Source organism: Aphelocoma coerulescens, chromosome 2, assembly GCF_041296385.1.
Source record: "Aphelocoma coerulescens isolate FSJ_1873_10779 chromosome 2, UR_Acoe_1.0, whole genome shotgun sequence".
NCBI classification, from domain to species: Eukaryota; Metazoa; Chordata; class Aves; order Passeriformes; family Corvidae; genus Aphelocoma; species Aphelocoma coerulescens.
In genome coordinates, this window is record NC_091015.1 from 58,202,607 (window position 1) to 58,220,874 (window position 18,268).

Below are 18,268 nucleotides of genomic sequence, written 5' to 3' on the forward strand. Positions count from 1 at the left end.
TCGTTAAGAGCATAAATAGAAAGGATAACTAGCTCACCATCTAACCTTTCCTGTTCTTCCTCCTTCTGCACCATGCACACTCTGGGGAACAATGCTGACTTAATTTAATTGTACATTGCAGGGAGAGGAACTCAGGTTTCAGTGGGACCTCAGGTGGTAACAAGTAGCAGCAGCGGCCAAGGCTAAGCTTAAAGTAGAGGCGTCAGGAAGAGAGAGATACAGAATCCTTCTGCCTCACCCAGCTCAGCAAAGCCTGCTTAGTCCGCTCTAGTGTGAAGGACAACACTCTGGCAAGGAAAACATCAGGTTCACATATGTAGACAGAAGCAAATAAACCTGAAAAACAACATCGGGTAGGACCACAACAGAAAAGCACTTTCAGCAAGTTACTTTCTGAAAAGCTGGAAGAAAAGGGCAGAGAGGGGGAGAGGGAAGGGTAGATTAGTTAATTAAAATCCTTCTATTTCAGGAAGCTGTGAGTATCTTTGTGCTCTGAAAGGGTGAAGCAGCCCCACAGACACCTTTTTTTCCCAGCGCTGTTACTTCAAAGCCCCACAGCAGACATCTGCGTCAGGGCTGCCCGGAAAATGAGGGGAAGCTGGGCATCGGCCAGAGTCTGGCATCATGAAAAACGTTTCTCTCTTATCTTCTCTTCCATAGGAGATGATGGGTGCTACAGACTGAGGCACAGCAGGGCCCGACAAAGAACTCTGCTGGTTATAGTGCAGCAAGGCAGGTAATACTGTAAAATTGAGTGCTTTTGAAGCAGGCTATATTACTGCCAGCTCTTTAAGTAGAGTGCAGAAACTTTGCTAATAGGGATGTTTCAAGCTGGGTTTTTTGGGAAATGACTCTGCTTTGCCTCATTTTGTATCACCAGATTTGCTTTTATGCTATTCTGAATATCCCCCTCAAGTCTAAGAACTTCCATGGATTATCTCTTTCCTCTGGATGTGGTGTGCGATTGTTTGTCCAATTAACACAGGTAGTGGAAAAGACCCAAATCCTCAAAAAAGAATAATTACTAGAAAAAGATTTCTGAGGATCCCAAAAGCTTTGGGGGGAGTTGTGGGAAGCAGAAAACTCGAACACCATGCATGATGGTATGAACAGCCCATGGGAAATAATCCTTCCAGTAAGACAGCATTTCCAGTTTTCTCTCATTATACGGTATTTGACATGACTTTTCTCTGAAACAGAAAACCCCCGATATGAACAAGGATTAGTTGAAATACACTGCCATAAACCTAGCCTACTTTAGGTTGTGTCAAGCTCTGGAGAGCTGTAGACATTATTATACCCAGAGCAAGCAAGGCTGAGGCTCCCTGCTGCAGGGAGAAGGGAATAGGAAGGAAGTGGTGAGTCAGGAAGAGGTGGATGACAATGGCACAGCATTTAACGAGAAGTGCCTGGCAGCACTGGTCTTCTGCAGGGCCCTGTGCGCTGCATGGATGGCAGCTTTTGGTAAGAATCCCTCCAATAACCTCTCACCTCAAGGGGGCGGGGTAACTGAGGAGAATAAAGATGGTTTTTCTCCCCTGAAAATAGGGTCTGCAAGTTAAAGCGCCAGTGCTGGTAATGCTAAGCACTGACACAGCTTTAACTTTAAACAAAGAAGTAAAAAGTGGCATGGAAAAATCATCCCACTTAGAGAGTTGCAGTTTCAGCAAGCTACTTTCTGAAAGGCAGCACACTGTTTGTCTTAGCATCTAGAGACTTAAAATCACAACCCTCTCCTGAGGAGTGTTTCTCTATTCTCTCCTTTTTAGCTGTCTCTCCCTGGTGAAAGGATGACCCCAGAGAGCCCAGCTTTGCCACGGGTACGCAGGCCATCCTTATTTCTCTCTCCCTCCTGACACCTTCCAGCAGCCTCCTGGGGGCCTTTGTTCCCCTGTGCCTCCAGCGATGCTCAGTCCCCTCGCTGCCTCCTGCAGCCCCAAGCCCGCTCTGCAACCAATCCTCATGCTTCATTCCACAGGAGCAGCTGTGACACAAATTAAACAGAAGCAAGGAGACACAGAAGATTTCACAAGACCAGAAAAATAGAAAAGAGGAATCATTTCCAGAAGTGGTTAGTTTTAATGTCAAAATGCAAGTGTGAAGCCTGTTTTGGCAGCAGAACCTCGGAAAGCGAGACATTCTCAGAAGTTTGCCCTGCAAATTTAGGCTCCATGCCAAGCTTTACCCTGTTTCTTCCAGGTGTGTTGAAGAAATTTGTTTCCTCTGTCCCTTTGCCTGACAGCCGCATCACTAACTGGAAATAAGATGTTGGATCTCAATTGCCATTGGCACCTCACCTATTGAAAACTTACTTTATTTCCTGCAACCAGTGCATTACACTTGGGGTTCAAAATGTGGAGACAATGGGTCAAATTCAATAAAACTATGCTCAAACTGATTCTATTAAAACACTGTATCTCTCAATATATAAAGGAATATTTTAACCAAAATGCGAGGAAGCAGTAAAATACCACCCTCTTATCTTTAAGAGTACCATAATTTTCCCTGCCTCCAGTCACTCCATCAGTACAAATGAAATGTTTTAGCTAAAGCTACATCCCATGAACATGGCAAATCTACCCCTCTGAGGATGGGGAGTGAGCACATAAACCAACCATTATCGTATCACTACTGCAGGCATATCTCAATAAACCTATGTAATGCAACTACTTCAAACACAGTAAGCCACTATTATATTTCACTGCACAGCCTCTCCATCTGAAAAGGTTATTGTTGTTACAGTCTAGATGCTGCTTCACTTAGCTCATCCTATGAGAGATGCTAGATGCAAAACTGGAGATTATTACCAAGATAACCCCTCTGTCAGTCCTTTTAAGTTGCTCCTCTGATCTCATCCAAAAATAATATTACCCAGAGGCTTTAATGAACTATACTTAATTGATGTCTGGTATTAACTGTACCTTCATAAGAGAGATAATATCTTTTCCCCAGACATATATCACTCATACCCTCACATAAATCTAGTGTTTGTTGAGTGGGCCTATTTATATCATTTTACAAAATTTCAGACAGATCAGTTCTTGCTCCAGTTTCTAATTTCCTGATATAATGGATATGCACAACCACAGTTGCCAGGCAGCAGATCTCAGGCTGTAGTCTCCACAGTATTATTCTTCCAATTTCCACATTAATTATTGACAGGTTAAAATATATTAATTAGTAACAGCCAGGAACAGCATACTTCATTGTTAAACACTGGGATTACCTGGCATAGCAAAAGAAGGCAAATAATCTTTAGGGCAATATCTGAAGGATTGATTGAAGCAGAAATGTACAGAGGATATCCTCAGAGGCAGGAGCTTCCTTTCCCAGCAACAGGCACATCCTTTCTCCTTTGCATCTGTGGCACTAGCATAGGCTCAAGCCTTATGCTGTGTAGAAAGAACCACAGCCAGGACAAATGACTGTGTGAACCCCTATTTCTGCATGGCCCTGAAGAATGGCCCACAATGCTGAGGAAGGGCAAAAGTTAGCAGGTTCAGCTTTTCTTGCAGAAATATCTTTAATGCATCATCCAAACCTGGGTCAAAATATTAGCAAAATTCAAGACAGACACAGCCCATCTGGGTTCAGTGTTTCTGAAGAGGAGCTAGACCTTGGGTTTGGTCATGCTGAGGGCCACATGGTGTTTCTGCTTGCCTCAGTGCATGTCGGTTACTTCTTTATGCAAGAGACTTCAGGAATAAGTATTCCTGATGAAGGCTTAGCAACACAAGTGCATGAGAGGAAAAGGGACACAACCTGCCATGCTTGGTAGCAGTGCCTGGAAGGACCACATCCCTTACAGCTGAGCAAATTACAGAGCAACGCTTGGGGCTGATGATGAGATTTCTGCCAGGGAATACAACCTCTGCTCTTTATAGAAAAAAGTGCCTGGTCAAGCACTCACAGTGCTGGGAGATACACTACCTGCACAATCAGAAAAAAGGCAGCAAAACGAAATAATATCAGGTCCGGCATCTGCTACTGATAAACACTTGAAAGGTAAGCAGTCCTGAGAATTTTTCCCCATCAGAATGCAAAGAAAATATCTTACTTCTCACACTCTCTGCTGAATACAAAATGCAGGGGGAGCAAAAATTCTCAAAGTATTATTACTAAAAGAATGATTCGCATATATACCATGAGCAAGGGCACTGTGTTTCTCCAATGATACTACTTTAAAGAGCTGCCATCCTGCTGTATGAACACTTATTTGCACACACACGTAGATCAAAAGACTCTACCCTACCCCAAAAGCTTCTCCTCAGATGGTGTCATAACTCATCGCCAGGAAAATTGCTTAGACATCATATACTTCCAACATGTAGGATCAAAGAGAACCACGTATGAGAAACAGATTTCTCAATCTACCTGTTCACACAATCTGCTTCTATACCCTGAAGAAACAGAAAGCCAAATACACCAGTAAGCTCGACTTGTTACCTGCACCAGCTGTTGCTGAATGAAATTAGAAAAAAGCTTCCTCTGATTCTACACACACGAAATCATGGAGACTGTGCCTTCCTGGTAAGGGTGCACCTGCTGATGCTTGCTTTGCCCATCCTCTGTCTAGTTCTTAACTATTCACGAGCCAGGGATTATTGATTTCCAGGCTTTATTGCAGGCTCTGATTATTCATTGAGGTCTCAGTGGGTAACTAGAGGAATGATTTGTTGCTGTTCAGCCATTTGAAAAATTGTTAGTGGCCAGCACAACCTTGCCTGGCTAATTTTGCCAATATGATTTAAGACTGAGGGTGTGCATCTGGAGGTTGCAGCCCAGGCATATGCTTTCCTACCTGTGAGCCCTGGAATTACGTTTCTCTTTCTACAGTACTGGAAGTCTTCAATCCCCATTCATTCAGCAGGAACGCTGAGTATTGGAGGGATATTCCTGCTGCATTCCCTGAAAGTGATCCTGAAAGCACAGACACAAACAAGGCACTAAGGGATCAAATGCCTTGTCTGTCTCCGTCTCTCTCTATTTCAAGGGAAAATACTCTTTTTTATCTGTTTCCCTTTTCATTTCATTTCAAACCACACACAATTTTTTCCAGTTTAAAGGGTCTTCATCTGCAGCCAAATAAAAACATTTTGATTTTCAAGGCTTTTTTAGATTCATATCCTTGAAGTCTGTAGAGGCCCATTAAAAGCTGTGAGGTATCCTCCTCATTAAATGTGGCTCTATAGATGAGCACAGGTTGTAATAGGCTCTTCTCAGTAAAACTGCTATCATACAAGCATCATATTAGGGTAAAAAACAAATTAAAACCCTCTTAGTCAGAAGCTTATCTAGGCTTGAATTAACAGCCTGTACATCCAACTTCCCGTTTGCTGTGTGCACCCTTGCTGCAAATGTTCAGCACCTCACGCTGCTCCTGTAATTGTATCAGAAAAGGCCATGAGATTCAGAGAACTGTTTCCCATATTTCTGAATTACATTTATAGACTAAGGCACTCCAGGGTACAGCGTACGCTTATCTTTCTGCACTTTAAAACATGGCAGGGGTACCGCAGTCCTGGACTAAAGATGCATTAGCAGAGTCATGCAGTGACAAATTGCATAACACCTGCTTTTACTAGGTTTAGCTCTAGTCTGCTATTAGTCCCTTGCTTTTGTGAACAACGTGTTTCCCCATGAAAGAATAACATAAAACTCAGTCAAGGCAGAGCTGTAAATAAATGCCAGTACACTAAGCTGAAAAAGCTTTAGAGAGTGTCACTGTTGGCAACCAGGAAGGCCAAAAAGCTCGAAAGCACAAAGTTTACACACAGGAGACTGGTGACACATCACACCACAGCCTATGCCACTTCATGCACCACCACAGGGCAGAGATTTGGCTCTATCCTGAGGATAAAGTTGTTCGTCTACAAAGGTTAAACCTCACCCATTTGGCTCACAGTCCACATAGCCAAAGCAGGCTGAAGGAGAAATGGCATACTGTGGGGCCCGGCACCATTGCACCAGTGCTCTGAAGGCAGCAGCAGCCATTTAATCCTGCTTGCATGGATATTTTGGAGCACTCAGCATTGGCTGCTCTTGTTGGAGCTCGGTGCAAAGGCACGGTCCTGGGCTCATGGAATGTGGAGGGTGTTGCAGGAACCAGCCTATAGTATGGTCCCAGTCACCCCCTGGTCTCAGCACTGCACTTCAAGAGAGGGAAGCTCCTCAGCAGCAATGTGGGTCCACAGATTAGTACAGCCCCATTAGTACAGCACCATACAGCTGGTGAGAAACCAAGAAATCCCAGGCTAATTCCAGCTTTGTGTGGTAACACTGATGGAAAACTGTATCAAAAATTAGGTCGTTCACTGCCCTGTCCTGCAGCAGATTAAAGCAGAAAATAGAGCTTGGGCTGTCAGTAGAGAGTGAAACCCACACTTGTGGGACATAGAGAAGTACTCCAGCTGAGGACTGAAACTCAGAAGCAACAGTCCCAGGGCTGATGGAAAATATACTGAATAAGCCAGTGGTGTGCATCAAAATGATTTTATATTATTATTATATCTTGGAAAGAAATTGGAAAAAGAAAAGAGCAAGGGGAAAATATTTAAACAGCAAAAGAAAAGATAAGATGATAAGAAAGGCTGAATACAAAATAGTCCTCATTGAAGAAGGCATTTAGCTCCAGTACCAGAAAGGTGTGCCCTGGGACTGCCAGAAATTTCCTTGTGGTGTTTGTTTGGAACTTGTGACATAAAAGACAGCAAAATAAGCATATCTGGTTTTGTTCGGCACAGAATTCCAACGACATTTTCACTACACAAATGTGACACAGGTATATGCAGGTATACAGTTTTCATGCTTTTGAGTCACAGGAAATAAGGTTGTACTACAAGCTGGTGTGGCACACATGCTAACAGGAGGCTGGGGCAACTGATTTAAGGAACATAGAGAAAGCAGTGCCATCACAATTCCATGAGACTTATATGCAACACAGATACCCCAATGTTACTTAAAAATCTGCTCTTAAACCATCTACAAATCTTAATTAAGTGCAAGATTCCTGCTGCGTTGCTGAGAATTGCTGCTGTTTCCTTGGCATGACCAGTGGAGTGGGATCTCCTCCAGTGATAACACTGGGTCTGGCAGCTGAGGCACAGGACAATCTCAGGAAGGCAAAAATCTCTGCCTGGCTAACACACAGCTTCATTTTACAGCAATAAAATGACCGAGTACTACATCTTCCCTTTTCACCAGCTATAAAACATTGATACTTACAAACCTCCTGTAATTACCAGAAGGGCTGGAAGGCACAATTCAAGTCTGTAAAGCATCCTGTGTTTTTCCACAAAAGAAGCCACTGACAGATTTATAGGTCTGAAAACAGGGAGGACAGGCGTTTGCCTCCCTGCTCTGCCCTGACTAAGGAGCTCTCCTGCACAGAACACTTTGGGAGGTGCACTGCTGGTTTCAGTAAGGTTGTTTTGCAAGGAGAGAGAAACAACTTTCTGTTTAAGGCAATGACCTGGAACCCAGAGAACTGTCTTTTAGCTCTGAGACTGCTGCAAATTTCTTACTGGCTTTGGCTTAGCTGTTTAATCTTTCTGCACTTCAGTTATCCCATTAGGAGAATCGGGAGATAACCCTTTTAACTCACATGGGTGTTGTAGGTGCATTCAAGTTGCTGAAGAGCTCTGATACTAAGATGATTTAGGCTATAAAAGTGCATAAGTGTATTAGGAATTCTGTAGCTAGCTGATTCCTATTTCATAACACCCACTGAAAGTGGCATATGGAGTTCTTAATCCATAGATAAATTCATTTTAATCCTCAAATCTAGTCAATGGCACTGGTTTCCTTTAAGATCAGTGTACGCACACAGAAATCTTGCTATCCCAAGCCATCTGGATATTACTGGGTTAAGAGAAGCCAGAAAAAAAGAGGAAAAGAAATAAAAACAATGGAGAAGTAAAACCATTTAATTATAATCATTCATAATTCATCAATGTTTCAGCTGGTGTGTTTAAACTTTTCACAAGTAGATCCTTGCATAAATTCCCACATGCAAAATGTCATTCATGCTAATTTAGTTTTTGCAATTCAGAGGCCAGTTCAGGGACACTGTACTTCAAAAGTGTAGAGTTAGTTTCAAGATGAATTATGAACAGAAGAAATGTCTTGAGTAAACTAATCATGGGGTCTTTCTTTTTATTGGAGTAGATTACAGTTGAACAAAAGCAGCAAATACACTGAGGATTGCATACTACAGAGCAAAGAGGGTACAAATTGCATTGACAAGAACGTGACTAATAGAAACACCACAACGTAAAGAAACCACATCATATTAGATATGAAGCGCCCTCTCAGAGATCAAACTTCAGTCTGAGTACAGTGAACTTAGTAGAATGAGTATCACTCTTGTAGTATGACTAATGCAATCATCTCATTCATGTGACCTGACAAGAGCTTTCTGTATGTGAGATTTAAGGTGAGAATTTAATAACATCATTGAGCTAGAGCTAATGTCATCTGGCACTTTAAAGCTCTCCAATGGAAAGTTATCAGCAGATAAAAACCTTTTGTTGAGTTCAGTTAGTGATTCAGAGAGGTAAATTTGCTGAAATGTCAAGACTGAAACTAAAGGTAGTGTTAACATTCATTCTTTCGCAATAAAAAATGAATTTAGGCGCTCAGGAAGGCTGGTGTGTAGAGCCCTGGATAAAACCAAACATAGCCTGGGCAGACGCTATTTCAAACTTACTCTTCTGCCTCTATGTTTCACTTTAAAACTTATCAGAACACAAAAACAAGGGAAAAAACTCATCTATTTCGCAACTGGGAGTCCTTTAGCTAATCTATCTAGTGATAATTAGCTAATGTCCTTCTAGGTGTCTGAGGCACATAGGTGCAGAAAAATATCCATTTGGCAGTAGTAGAAATCAACAAATACTTCATCTGGCAGTCTAAATAAGCCTAAAACTTTGAAGATGAGATAAGTTGACTTTTATTTCCTAAAACATTTCTGTTGTAAAGGATCATGACTTCTAGTCTTCCCGCAACCTGGATTTGATGGCAAACCTTCATCAGAATATAAAAGGAAAGAAATAGGATTTTTAAAGGGAATAAAAAGACATCACTGTAAGTTTTTTAAAAATTAACAAGGGATTTTTTTGAAAGAGGGACTGAGTTGTCTTGCCAGGAGACATTTATGTCTATGTATATTGCCAATAGCAGCAGCAAACAAATGAAAAAAAGAGCCCATGGAAGAATTAATGATTGGGTGCATGGTTTGGATGACAACACAAAATAAAATTACCAGTTTTCTTTTATAGGTGAGTTTCCAGATGAAATAAATGCAGGGCCTTCATCAAATCTGACACGAGAAAAGCATTTGATGAAATGTCTTGTGGGAAAATACTTATTAAGCGGGAAAAGACAGAGATTAGCAGAGGAAATATAGTGGTATGGATTGGAAATGGAAGTTCTTGGGAAAGATGGAACTAACCTGAGACAGTGCAGGCACCTGCCACCCTGTCTCCTGAGAAGAATTCAGACAAGCAGCTGTGGTAGTCAGCAACCCAAGTTTAGCATGTAACTTTCAGTCACGGTGAGAACCCATGATTCCTTTGTTCTGCTTTTTGCATGTTTTCTCCCAATTGGTTAATGTTTTCCCCTTCCTGTTTTATGTATGAAGTTATGCATATTCATTTCCCTTGTTTACTATGTACCAGTTCTAGAAAGTTCTTTGTTCCTCGACGCCCCATTGGATCCTTTCCTGAGTACCTCCTATGTTTTGTTCCCATTGGTTTCCTTCCTGTCAATCCCACCTGCTTGTCTCTATCCCATTGGCTGAGATCCCTTTCCCCACCTATTCTGTACCCAGTATAAGATCCCTGGACCCTCCCACCAATTGGTCTTTTTGTCCCTGTTCTTTCACCAGGATAAACCTGCGTGGAACTGATACGGAGAGTCCCCTCTCTTTACTTCTTTGCCTGCGTGCCTGCTGAACAGCAACAGAAGGACACAGCCCCTTTTGGGTGAGGAGCTCTACCCCATTTTCATTGTGTTTTGGGCACTGAGTGCTGCCTTCCAGAGGGGTTTCAGTGTTGACCTCCGGGCTTCTTTGTGTCGGCACACAAGGGGTAAAACCCCCTTCTGCCAGCTCCCAGTGGCTGAAAACCCCTCCACTGACTGTGGCTGTAGCTGAAAAATCAGCCTGAACCATTCACATCTTGTATTTTCATACAATGACTTAAGTTAGAAACAGGACTGAGCTATGACATTTGCTGAGGGATATCATTGGTAAAGATGAGCATTAGCATATTGCGTGGGAAGTACCTGAGACATGAGGAGTAGTGGAAATGGAATCAAATTACCTAGTACAAAAGTGGCATCAGCTTGCACTTACAAACTAGAAACAAGAAGCTTTTCTCTGAGCTGAGAACTCATTAGTCAGTGACGACAGACAGGGAAAAAGGCCCGAGGGTTATTTATGGAAGACGGGATGACAGCCATGACGGAAAGTGTAAATACAGTCCTTGTTGTTATCAGGTAAAAAACGTTTCTGATAGAAACAGGGAAGTGTTAGTGCCATTATAGAGCTGATAGGTGTCACAGAGGTACCAACTGCAGCACACTTCCAGGCAGTCTTGTTTAAACAGAAAAAAAAATTTGAATCACAAGCAGGTAATCAGGATAATTAAGGAAATGAACAGCTTCATCTTCCAAAAGGATGCGAACAGAAGTGAAACAAAGGCTTCAGGAGCTATGAATGCTGTCCACAAGCATAACAGAGAATAAACACCTTCTAGGAAAGATGAAGAGCTAAAGGACAATACATGCACTGAAAATCATCAATTTGTCATGATCACAGATTAAGACACAGATCAGAAGATGGGCAGAAGAGCCCTCCTTCCTGTGGGAAAGTAGTAAAACAAACTCAAAAAGGAACAAAGTCTACTTGTAATTTTAGGGTGCAATGTGATCCTCTTCCTAGCATGATTATATGACCTGAGTACTTGCAAAACAGCCCAGGTGGACCTTTCCAGTTCCATACCTCTATGCATTGCTCTTAAAAAATTAATATTTCCTTCCTGTTCCCCCATTTGCATTCCCAACTCAAGTGTCAGTAGCTGGACTTAGCCAGTGTTCTGAAATCTGTGGATGTTTAAGAGCTCAAAAAGGATATTCTTTTCCTTTCTATGTAGCTTTTTCAGCCCTTCTTTCTGAACCATCTGAAGTATAAATACTGCTATGAGTACCTGAAGTAACCTGATAGAGTACTAGTATAAATCAAACAGGTGAAATTAAGACTTTAATCCTGCTAAAAAATATGCTTGTTACCAGAAAATAAAACACCATAGCAGGAATGGATGTACTTTTCCTCTAAAAAAGCAAAGAAACAAACAAACAGGCCAAAAAAGATTGTTAAAAATTATTCAATCCACGAAGCTTGATATATCACCAGATTATAGCAATTCTACAAAGATTTATTTTACATAATCTGTGATGTTACATGTACAGAATCTTCTAACGTATAAGATATATATATATATCTAAGCAGATAACAGCTGAGAAGTTGTTTATTAACGGCTTGGAAGACCTTGTGAGAAGAGTTTGATATTTTTTAAAACCTTTCAGTGAAGGCAGGGTTCAGTGTCGTATTATTATTGTTTGCAGTGATCATGTAGCTATCTCTACCCAACACTACTGTATAAGGCTTCTTTTTCAGTCTGACTTATGGCCAGAAAGGCCTTTGGTATTATGGATCATTCTGGGAGTAAGTTGCTTTCATTTTTTTTTTACATTTCAGAAGCAAGAAATAATTTCTCAATTTTTTTTGGCACCAAGAATACTCTGACTTACAGGAGTGCCAGTGAGTGCTGGTTATATCCTGGATGGACACTCTTAACATCAGCACTGAACGAAACTGAGACTTTTTTCTCAACTAGGATACCTGCGTTGGTCATAAACCCACTCATTCTCAGATGAGTAAGGAAATACATGTACGTGAAAACCATTCCCCATTGCTGGCTATGGTTTGGGTACAATAACAGAATAGAAAAAAACCACAGATTAAGAAAAATCTTAAAACACACAGATCTCAGATTTCAAGGGATAGCAGAGGAAGAGAAAATGTGAGACAAGGCAGAGGTTTTTCACCAGAAGAAGCCATGCTAAAGCTGGCAGAGACACACCAACACAGAATTTGAGTGGGAGGAGCTTCCCATCCAAAACTGTCCCTTCCCACAAACTGTGTGCCACCAGCACCTCAAAAAGACCCTGGCTCCCCACAGCCCATCCTGGAAAAATGGGGACTTAAAATAGCCAAGAAACACATTCTAAGAACTCTTAACAACTCTTCATCACTGCTTCCTCTATCTTGTCCATTTTTGATTCCTCTTTGGTCTAAATATGGCTGAATTTTAACCCTTGGTTAATTACGATTCTGTTCAGTTAAGGTTACAGGCTGTTTTCCATGCAGAAGTCACTCCAGAACATTGTAGAACAGTTTTGGTTGGAAGGACCTTTATAGGTCAACCAGAGCATCATCAGGAGCAGGTTATAAGGAACCTCCAGGCCAAAGATATGTCCTTGATTTGCAGTCTCAGAGAAATGTAGTAAGAATTTATGAAATTATGTGAGAGGATGGTATTTTAAGGGACCGCATGAAATTTTTCCTTCAGTTTTTATCCCCTACAGGTGTAAAATACTCAGCCAACAATGCAAATTGTGTGTTAGCTTTTTGTTTTCATCAGATAGAATCTCCTACTTAAATAAAGAAGGGCAGATTCCTGGGTACATCCAGGACTTCAGGTAGGCCCTAGCATTCCAGGTAAGCAGAGATTTGTACCAGATCATGTCTCCTTGTAGAAGTGAGACTTAATAACCAGTTTTTAAATCTAGACCTGCCAATCAGACTACCATACCACCTATCACAGCTACAGTCATGGGGACACAGCTTCTGGCATGGTTTAAAGAGTGGCTCATCCACTCTAGGAGGAACAGTGCAAAGCCCCATTGGATATTTGAAAAAGAATAAAGGCCATCTACTGCTGGATTCCTGGAGCAGTGACAGAGGCTTTGCTGAGAGACAGTTGACCTGAAACTCTTCTTCTACCCCACCAAAAATATCAAACCAAAACCAACCATTCCCTTACAGCACATTCAGTTTGTGCCCCAAACTGGGACTCATATTGAGTAATATTATGCTCATCCTAAAAGGATCTCTGCCTTTTCCCAGCCTCCCTGTTCTTCTGCACATGCATTTTGCTTCAGTTGGACAGGAGACATCCAAAAGGTACAGAACAAAGAAGAGAAAATAATCACAGAGAAATAAACCCCATTTGTGAGCTAAATTTGCTGATATATTTGACAATACATTCAATTTTTAAAAGTAAAAATGCACTCTCTGAATGCAGCTTCCCAGCAGCTCTCCTTTCTTTTGATTTGTCAACCTATTGAGAAGGCAGATATGTAAGTCTTTAACCACCTTTCTCTAGAACTATACTGAACCCTTAATCAATTCAATTTTAATAGCTGTTTAATGTCCCAACAGGAATGATTTTATAGGCTAGTTTCCAAATTTCTCCACTGACTACTGAATACACTAATAAGAGTTTGTGTTTTCAGTCATGTATGTAAAGAAACTATGAATGAGTCCTTAATCCACAAATGCGATCCCATAATATGTTGGGTGCTTCTGTTCCAATCCAGCAAGGCTGGATGAATGTCCTTCATTTCAAGGACACTTCCCTCAATTGAGTAATGCTCTCTATTAAGGGGGGGATAATTAATGTACTTAAAGTTATGTGCATTGTTAAGCTCTTTGCCACAACAGGTGCTGTGCTCAGGTGCACTTGGACAGGGTCCAGATACTTGGAGCTACTAGATGGGAAGTGTATCAGACAGTTAAAAACCCCCTTTTTCTGTGAATTATAGCAGAAGTTCCTCATTGGGGTTCAAAGCCCATGTAATCATTGCAGCTATTTAATGATCTTATCAACAGAATCCATATTTAAAAGATTCCTTTCTCATTTGTGAGATACCCAGAATGGGAAATTAGACTCCTCTTATTTATTATTTCCAGTGATCTTTTCAGATAATCTTTCCACAGGATTTTGTAAGCTCTTCTAATTAGATCAGAAGCATTTCAAGTCATGCAATGTGTTGCTCTGTTGCTGCAGTGGATGTAGAAAGAAATTACTATCCAGGCTTAAATGTTATGTGGCTATTGCTGACTTAAACAGAAATGATGGTTTTAGTGAGATCTTGAGCCCGAAATCTAATTTTCTATCTGCTTTTACAACACAGTAAATGAGCAGTCATGAGGTAAACCTATGACAGGTTAGAAATGAGAAATTTTAAGGGCTGTTAAACTTTTTAAAAATGTTCCCAGAGGATCGGCATAAACTTACCTGGTGCCTCTACTTCTGTAATTGTGATATAGTGGGAGAATTCACAGTGTTCAGTGGTTTACTCAGTGAACTCCTACAGCTTGGTAGTAACCTTGGCTGACATAAAAACCAGGCAGGATATCACAGCATCTGCAAACCTGAAACAGTTTCAATTTGTGCTTGTTACATTTTTCATGAATCTTATTTTGCAGTCTTGTATGGCTCTAAGTTTTTTTGTTGCTCATTTTTGGTGGCCATTCTTCTTTTAAGAAAGGACTGTTTGTTTTCAAATTAATTGGACAAAAAGTAGAGTTTGAAAGAGAGGCTAGACAACTTCACTCCCGATCTATGGGTAAAATAAGAGCCATCCAAAGCAGTATTCATGCGCCCAACATATGCCACCCAAGGTGAATGTAGTCAGGTGAAGAAATAAGTGCTGAATGTCACAGTTATTGATGGACAGTCTGCTCAAATCCAAGAAAATGGATGGAAATGAGCATGGCCAGGTCATACTTAGCACTCATATGCAAGTTTGGTTTTGCACCACAGAACGAAAACATGGATCCAAAGGAAAGAATGAGCCCATGCCAAAAATTAAGCTGATGGGAAATATCTGTACCGAGCAGTGAGAGAAACATTCTAATCATCACAGCTTTGAATCAACTTTCGGGCAGGACCTGCATCCATAACTTGTGCCCTGAATGGCACGTATAATTGTTGTTAACAAAATAAAATTTATTCTAGATTTATACCGAGGTTACTGAGAGCAGAGGCCAGTCTTTTAATATGAAATAGGTCCCCTGAGAGTCATTGTCTGACAGCAGAGATCGAGAATTTGCATCACATAAACTGCAGCCACACTGACATCAGAAAGTGTCCTGTTGGCATTCTGAGAGAAAACCAGGCCCGGAAGTATTCAAATTTTGATTTAGTGTTTGATACATCTGGCACTGGAGAAAAATCTGGAGTCTGGGCATCAAGGAAACTGTACAGGTCTTTCTTTTTCTGACCCAGGTCCTGCCCCATCATCACCACCCAGTATAAACATCTGTATCAATACAGATCTCACACCTGACCACCTTTTACAAGGAACAGTGATGAAAATCATATCTGAGCACTCTTATACACAACTTCACCAATGCTCCAAGATTCTTGGAAGAGCACCTGGAAATATTTCTCAGCCAAGTATCTTTATAGAGGTTGCAAAATGTGGAACTGACATGGTAGGTCACTTGTTAAGAGTTCAAGCAAGGATGGAAATGGGTGAAAAGAATTAGCTGTGCCCTTACAGGTAGTAGCAACCATCTCCTGTTTTATTTCAGCACAGATCATGGCTCTGATGAACACCTCTGCAGCAGCCCAAAGGAGCCGTAAAGCCACACTGGCTGGCAAGCAAGAGACTCTCCTTGCGTGGGGAATTCATGCACAGCAAAGTCAGAAACACCGACTCCATATCGTTCTTCCTCCCTGTGGAGGTGATGGAGGCAAATGTCAGCAGCAGCTCGCAACTGCAGCTCTCCAGCTGCTGGAACAGCTGCTTGGAGCCAGTGTTGACCTGGAAAATATTAGAATAATTGTAAGGCTTCTTTGAATCATTCCAAGAGCTAAACCAGCCAGCTTAATATTGCACACTTGCCCCTATCAGACCTACTGTCAGGATTTCCTTTTCCACAGCTCAAATCCTTCCTCACATAGAAAGAAAGCCATGGGTACAGATTATCTTCTCCAGAAGACAGAGTCAAAAGGCTGCTGAATATATCCAATCCTGGATTTGAGGGGAAGCAAGAGGAAAGATTACCCAGGTGCTGCTACCGGCATATTTTCTTGTTACATGAGTAGGTCTTTAGTAAATGACTGACAGTGCTTCATACACTTTAACCAACTTCTGCCCTAATTTAATGCCACATGTACCCAAATCCTTTGTTTCTGCCAGTCAAACTTCAAGCGTGCCTTCCAAAGTTTGTCTCAGAGTAAAATCCATCATTTTTACCACACTGATACAGAAATCCACCCAGCAGAGCTCTCCTGATCAGCAGGAGGGGAACAAGATATTTCCTGGAATAAAGCTCTTCATTAAAGGACTTTCCCTACCAGGGAAACATAGTGTGGTTGCTACAGCATGTAATTAGAAGTCAAACGACTAAAGCTTAAATAAAAAAGCTGTGTGACTGAATTATTAACTTCCTTAGCTATTAATTTGCAATATATACCAACTCATCCCCATCATAGGGATGTCGAGAGGCTTAATCAGTGAATATACCTGAAGCACTGTAAAATGTTGAAAAGCTGAATACTTGGCTTTGTGGAGGTGACCATTTTTGTAAATATTTATATAACTGAAATAGGGCTGGTAAATTTTGAGCTAAAAGAATAAAATGAACCTGTGGTGGGACTTTAACACTTTCCTCTCTCCATACAGGAAGAAGTTTACTTGGAGCACAAGAGTAAAATGCACTCTATTACTCTGTTACTGAACAATTCTGTTATTTGAATTATTCTTTTTAATAGCCCTAAATGTATATCTGGGTATCATCAGACAAAATTTAGGAGCACTTGGACCTAGAATTCTTCCCCTAGAGCAGAGAAAAGAATTTTAGTCTTCTACTGAAAGCCTTCCCTAATTTCTCGAAAGAATTAAAGAGGGAAAAGAAAGTCCTCGCAAAAAGGGCAAAAGTTACAGCAGCAAATAAATCACATTCACTAGAACTGAGCCTTTCACTTGGTAGTACATTATAACCATTGGAAGCAACACAGACCTCTATTTTCCCTTTATAATAGCCAAGTTTCATTTAATGAGCCATTTAAGGACAACGGTGTGCAGTTTTGGGCACCATGTTATAAAAATAGACGTTAAGCCATTAGAGGGCACCCAAAGGAGGGCCATGAGGATGGTGAAAGGCCTTGAGGGGAAGCCATATGAGGAGTGGCTGAGGTTACTTGGTCTTTCAGCCTGGAGAAGAGGAGAATGAGGGGAGATCTTGTAGCAGTTTGTAGCATCAATTGCCTTGTGAGGGGAAGTGAAGGTGAAGGTGCCGATCCCTTTGCTCTCAGAACCAGTGACAGGACCTGAGGGAATGGGATGAAGCTGGGTCAGGAGAGGTTTAGGTTGGATATTAGGAAAAAGTTCTTCCCCCAGAGGGTTGTTGGGCTCTGAAACAGGCTCCTCAGGGAAGTGGTTGCAGCACCAAGCCTGACAGAGTTCAAAAAGTGTTTGAACAATGCTCTCAGGCACATGGTATGACTCGTGGGCAGAACCAGGAGTTGAATTCAATGATCCTTGAGGGTGCCTTCCAACTCGGCATATTCTCTGATTCTATAATAACTTAAAGTCAATATGAAGAACAGAATCTCATCGTGTTTGAGGGGTGAAGGAACCTCTGAAGATCATCTAGTCCAATCCTTTCCAGTCAAAGTCAGCTACAGCAGAATGGCAAGGACCATGTCTAGTCCGGTTTTGAATACCTCCAGGGATGGAGACTCTACAACCTCTCTGAGCAACCTGTGCCAGTGCTCACAGAGAAAAAGTTAGGCTTAGATGAAATCTCTTGTAACTCAACCTGTGCCTATTATCTCTTGTCCTATCATAGGGTACAATTGGGATAGTCTGGCTCTCCCTTCCTTACTCCCCCCCTCAGGCATTAATACACACACTGAAGAGGTCCCCCTAAATCTTGTCTTCTAAGACTGAACAACCCCAACTCTCCCAGTTTCTTCATGTAAAAGAGATACCCCAACTCCTCAATCATCTCTGTGGTCTTTCACTGATCTTATTCTAATGTCTCTCTAGCACTAGGGAGCCCAGGAGTGGACCCCGCTCCAGGTGGGGGCTCACCAGTGCTGAACAGAGACAGAAAAGTTTACATTTATCAAATCCTCAGTAAGCATATTTTAGCAAGCACATTATCCTTCCATATTCTCTACACCAT

The 18,268-nt window shown here is 41.5% G+C and overlaps 1 protein-coding gene across 6 annotated transcripts in view; it reads right to left on the reverse strand.

The window, feature by feature from the left end:
* The window catches only part of ARPP21 (cAMP regulated phosphoprotein 21), a 654,082-nt gene that overhangs the window by 570,423 nt on the left and 65,391 nt on the right, over positions 1–18,268 (reverse strand). For 4 of the 6 annotated variants that reach the window (XM_069007667.1, XM_069007668.1, XM_069007661.1 and 1 more), the window contains 2 exons: positions 15,632–15,809; positions 14,364–14,500 (listed from right to left, as the gene is read on the reverse strand). The gene's annotated coding sequence lies outside the window, so the exon portion shown is untranslated. The remainder of the gene's footprint in view (positions 1–14,363; positions 14,501–15,631; positions 15,810–18,268) is intronic. The other 2 variants (XM_069007670.1, XM_069007674.1) reach the window with 1 other exon arrangement.